We start from the raw sequence: 6,000 nt of genomic DNA on the forward strand, positions 1-6,000 counted from the left end.
GCCCAAACCGCAGCTCCCGGGAATCAGAATTCAGACAGGACAAGGGGCTTGCTAGCAGAGGATATTAAAGGAGCACATGCCTGGCACCAGTAGACACTCTGAGCAGCAAGTGGTATCTGCCGCCATCAGTGTTCTGAGAAAGGCTTTGGCCGGCCCCTGTCTAAGGATCACTCCTTCACAGGCTTTTTGTTCTGGACTTTGATGAAGCCATTGCTGGCTTCAGGCCCTTCTCTGTTAAAAAATGCCCATGGGGAAAATGAAGGTATGGGGTTCCTACCCACCATCACACCTCAGTGTCAACCATTTACCATAAGGAATACCCCAGAGGAAGCCTAGGAGGGGGCTTTCCTCTCCAACCAGCAAAGAGTTAATAACAGAGACAAGGGAATGGGAGGAGCCAGTTCAGGGCATCACACAGGGTCAGCTCCCCGGTTGTGGTCTGGAGGGCCGCGTGGTGCCATCACGCCCTTGAGGCTGCCCCAGCAGTGGGTACCATGGCTACCCCTCTGGTGCGGCTGCACTACCCATGGAGCTTACTCAAGAGTGACTGGTTGTCTAGCGATTAAACAAATGCACACACACCCATCAGACCCTGCCGCCAGATACCCAGCCCAGGACAGATCTCCCCATTAGGCCAGTTCAAGTGTGACCAGCAGGGGTCACATCTGAGTGCCTGGAAGCTGAGAGGGGAAGCCTAGTCTCTGAGAGTGTGGCCAGCCTTATGGACACAAGCCTTTGTTTGTTGTTTTATTATTTGTTTTTCTGTGCTGGGTCTTCCTTGGGACACATGGGACCTTTAGTTGCAGCATGTGAACGCTTCGTTGTGGCATGCGGGATCTAGTTCCCTGACCGGGAATCAAGCCCAGGCCCCCTGCATTGGGAGCTTGGAGTCTTAGCCATTTGACCACCAGTGAAGTCCAACACAAACTTTGAACGCTGAGGGCCAAATGCACATCTGGTCAGCACTTAGAGGGAAGGCTGAAGGAGAAGAGGCAGAAAGAGTGCAACAGCCAAGAGGAGGTGAGGCTAGGCTGGGACCAGCACCTGGGGAGCCAAGGAGGCAGGGAACCAGCAGCCTGGATGTACAGAGGCAAGACCAGAATGACCTATATAGGAAACCATGCCTCTGGAGGCTGGCGCCAACGCCACTTTAAATATGTTCTCAGACAACCACTGAGGCAGCTGGGCGCCCGACGTCCTTCTTGACTGGAGGCAGAAGGCCTTGCCATTTTCCCTGGGATTCTACCCCAGGGCCCTGCTTCAGTCCTGGGCCAGCGCCCAGACCAAGTGTGTCCCAGCTGAAGGGATGGTGGGCGTACTTTCCACAGCCACTCAGGTCCTGCCTCTGATCCCTCCCTCTGGAGGAGTTAGCAGACCCTCCTTAGCAGTGAGGAGACCTACCACATGGGGGCCTTGGAATGATACACTTCCGTGGTGTCCCAGAGTCTGATCACCACACACGTGAGAACATACGTCTTCCATAAAATATGGAAAATTAAGTCAACCTTCCAAAGGTTTCCTGAGAGCTTAGAGCTGGGGTTTCTGTGGCAGCCAACTTAATTCCTGCTCAGTATCTGCATGTTCTGGAAGCAGGTGGACAGGCCCAGCAAGACATCAGATGGCTCCACGTGGAGAACAGGATTGGAATCCTCTTCCAACAGTATTTTCCCCTCTTCCAGCTAATTTCCATTTCAATGTTAAGGAGAGGTCTTTTGTTCCTGTAGGCTGCTCTCCCATTCAATTTAATTTAGAAAAGAAGCCTTTAAAATAGTAAATTGAAAATTATTTTCATGGTCCAGGAAAGGAGCCCCAGCTGTGGGGAGCCGTGAGGACAAGACTAACAGGGAGCAGAATGCAGTGGCCACACATGCCTGCGGGCCAGGCCAGGGCACCCCCAGATAAGGGAGCCTCAGCCCCATCAGGGTCCCCGGGTGATGCGGCCAGGAGGGTGGGGCTGAGGGTTGGTGGGGTGCGGGGCACCACTCAGGTGAACCGGAGGGGCTCCCAGATGTAACTGGAGTCAGGACGAGCCCTGAGCTTTGGAGAGCAGACCTGAGGCTCAGGGCGATCCTAAAGATAACTTTCTGCCTTGTTTCTCCAGGGATGGGGGTCGGGGGAAACCCTTGGGCTGCTGCTGCTGGGGCATCCCTGCCTTTCTCAACAAGGAATCCCATTATCCCTTATCCCTGGTCCTTTAACATGGGCCCCGGAGAGGTCAGTTCAAAGAAAGGAAGTGGAAGAGGTGGGCTTTGGGGCAGAGTGAACCAAACCCAGATCCTGCTTACTGGCTTTCATTCATTTAATTAGATTAATTCATTTACTATTTCTTTATGCCTCCCTTTCTTCCTCTGTAAAGTGAGGGTAATGATACCCTCCTCAAAAGGCTTTTGTGAAGGCCAGCAGAGTTTACACGTGCAAGGAGAACAGCCAGTGGAGGGCCTGTCACATAGCTGCCCAGTACGGGTCCTGTCCACTTCCCTTTCCTCTGAGCAAGGGCCCAGGGGGAGGGTGGGGACCCCAGCCGCCGAGCATTTGCTGCCTGCCCTAATGGTGCCTGACGCACTTCAGTTAAGCCTCTCATGTTAGGAGGCCCGATCCACAGTGGAACAGGACGGAGGCCCAGCCCCTGAGACAAGTACGATCTGAACAGCAGCCAGATGTCTGCTGGGCCCTCATTTAGCACAGGGCCCATGATGCCAACTGGCCGGGGACAGGGGGCAGGCTGGGGGGAGCATCCATAGCCACCCACGTTTCATAGTGTATCATAAACCACAAAAGACCATCACCAGACTTCCCTGGCAGACCAGTGGTTGGGACTCTGTGCTTCTAACGTGGGAGGCTTGGTTTCAATTCCTGGTCAGGGAACTAGGATTCCACAAGCTGCATGGCATGGCCAAAATTTTTTTTTAAAAACACCTTCACCTACATCATTAGCATTGGCTTAATACCAGATATGCTGCTACTGCTGCTGCTAAATTGCTTCAGTCGTGTCCGACTCTGTGCGACCCCATAGATGGCAGCCCACCAGGCTTCCCCGTCCCTGGGATTCTCCAGGCAAGAACACCGGAGTGGGTTGCCATTTCCTTCTCCAATGCATGAAAGTGAAAAAATAAAGTGAAGTCGCTCAGTCGTGTCCGACTCCTAGCAACCCCATGGACTGCAGCCCACCAGGCCCCTCCATCCATGGGATTTTCCAGGCAAGAGTACTGGAGTGGGGTGCCATCGCCTTCTCCGAATACCAGATATAGTACTAAGCAAATAGAGAAGGTATTCTTTTACCTTCCTCATTTTACAGATGAGAAATCCAAGGTTTCAGTGATTTATATAAATCACCTGAGGTCACGAGGCTGAGGAGATACAGAGCTGGGGTTCAAACCCACTTCATATGGTTGCCAGCTCCACACCTGGTCCACCACACCCTGCCAGTAAGCATCTTTCTGCCAAAACTGCACCCGAGGCTGAGAAAGAGGGGACAGGACCCCGTCCAAGGTTAACCATGGCCTCTGGGCTGGAAGGGCTGGGCTGGGGGCCCACCCCTCCGGAGTGGTTTGTTAATTTAGTGCTAGCTTGACCCCTTCCATTAGCTGCTGGACAGAGCTGGGCCCAGGGGAGATGGACAGCAGGGCTTAATGGAAATGGGGAGGCTGGTGATGATATGAACAATCTGAATTATGGTCTCAATTTGCACAGAGCCTGATGGATTTGCAATAATTCCAAACCAGGTCAAGTGTCTGTGCCTCCTCTTTTGCTGATCTCACAGAAAGTCCCTCCATTTGTCAGGCTCCGACTGGCACTTGCTGGGTAGCTACCCGCCCCTCCCGCCTTTGCTAGCCGTGGCCTCTGCAGCCCTCTCCTCAGCACGCTGAACAGAGGCCACCTCTGCAGCTGGACCCCAAGGGACCGGAGCTGCAATTCTCCAGGCCTCAAGGGCTGGAGAGCTCTGGCCATCCACAGAGACAGACCGCACTGCATCCCGGGACCGCATCCTGTGGCCATTTTGAAGACAAAGGGATAGCATGATTTGGTATCTTGGGGGTTCACTGTGTGTAGGTGAGATATGGTTATAATTAAAGGAGTCTGGGATAGGGGTGAGTCCTCCTGGCAGTGGGAACTAGGATGACAGAAGCCGGGAGGAGATGCCAGAACTTCCTCCAGGCCAAGCCAGGACTAACTGACAAATTCCATCGAGAACGACCTTGAAAGGTCTTATGACACCTTCCGTCTTCCTGGACTCCTGCAGCAGGGGCCTTTGAACATGAGGAGGGAGGGTGGAAGGGTTGGGTGGAAGACAGGCGGGGGCTGGCAGGCTTGCTGCTCTTAATCACACATGTCTGGTATGCATGCTAAATCGCTTCAGTTGTGTCTGACTCTGTGACCCTATAGACTGTAGCCCGCCAGCCTCCTCTGTCCATGGAATTCTCCAGGCAAGAATATTGGAGTGAGTAGCCATTCCTTTCTCCAGGGGATCATCCTGATCCAGAGATCAAACCTGGGTCTCTTGCATTGCAGGCAGAGTCTTAACCATGTGAGCCGCCAGGGAAGCCTTAACTCTACTGCAGTTTAAAAATGGTTATTGCGAAAAATTTTATCCTGATGTGCTTTGCTTGGTGACTGTAGGAGAGCCTCCTCCCTTTCTTCTCACAGTAGAGACTGTGAGGCAGGGTGTGGAGACTGTGAATAAGGAAACCCACTAAAACAGCTCATCTTCTGGGTGACAGAAGGTTAGGACAGACAATGGGAATGACAGAGAGCCAGGGTTGGTGGGACAGAAGGCAGAAGGCGTAGCACAAGCCGAGCTCTGAGTCCTGGGAAGGCTTGGGGACACCACAGCCATGCAGGCTCTGGGTACCCACAGGCGAGCTCACCAGAATCACCCTGGGATCCACACACTCCCAAGCTGAGGAAGCCAGGGAAAATGCTTTGTAAAGCACACCTGAGCAGTCGGCAGTTCTCTGAGAGCCGAGGGACTCTCCTCCTACGGGATCTAGGATGGGAAGTAGCCAAGCCAACTGGAGCATCTGTGTAGGCACTGCGAAAGGCAAGGCTGGGCTGAGGGTGGGCGAGGGCGAGCGCAGCAGCTGGTGTGTCAGCCGCTCCGGACTCTCAACCTCATGGGACCAAACAGGAAATACCACCCTCTACTGTTGGAGCACAGTTCCGAGTGCATAGTCAGCCCCATGTTCTATCTGTCCCACCAAACAAGAACTGTGCGTGATGGAGCAGAAACAGCTGACATGTTTGTTCACTATGGGCAAAGAACAAGCAGGACCTGGGAGGTCGGGATGGGAAGAGATCATAGGCCTTTGGCGAAGCTTCCGCTCAGCAGAAGTCAAGCACTGGGGCAGGGCGGAGGGATCTGAACGTCTCTGGTTACTTCCTGACAAGAAAAGCTCCGTGAAACCCTTGGAAAGCATTTGTTCAGTGTTTTACAATTTACAAAGGGTTTTCCTTGATGTTTTCCCAGTTAATCACCACCGTAGCCCTTTGAAGTAGATTAAACAGATAATACTTTGCATTTTACAGACGAGCAAATGGAGAGTCAGAGAGGGCAGTGTTTTGCCTAAGGTTACACAACTCCTGAGTGGCAGTGCTGGGCTTTGATCCGTGGGTTCTTCCTTCAGAGCCGTTGTTTCTCTGTTAAACCATGTAATCTATCCTACAGTGACTGCTGGACTGGAGGAGGCAAAACAGGTTGTAGAAATAAGAACCCCAATTAGTCACTTTGCTGCTAAGCTGCTAAGTCGCTTCAGTCGTGTCCGACTCTGTGTGACCCCATAGACGGCAGCCCACCAGGCTTCCCAGTCCTTGGGATTCTCCAGGCAAGAATACTGGAGTGGGTTGCCATTTCCTTCTCCAATGCATGAAAGGGAAAAGTGAAAGTGAAGTCGCTCAGTCGTGTCCGACTCTTAGCAACCTCATGGACTGCAGCCCACCAGGCTCCTCTGTCCATGGGATTTTCCAGGCAAGAGTACTGGAGTGGGGTGCCATTGCCTTCTAATC

The sequence above is a fragment of the Bubalus bubalis genome, chromosome 16 (genome assembly GCF_019923935.1).
Source record: "Bubalus bubalis isolate 160015118507 breed Murrah chromosome 16, NDDB_SH_1, whole genome shotgun sequence".
Lineage (NCBI taxonomy): Eukaryota > Metazoa > Chordata > Mammalia > Artiodactyla > Bovidae > Bubalus > Bubalus bubalis.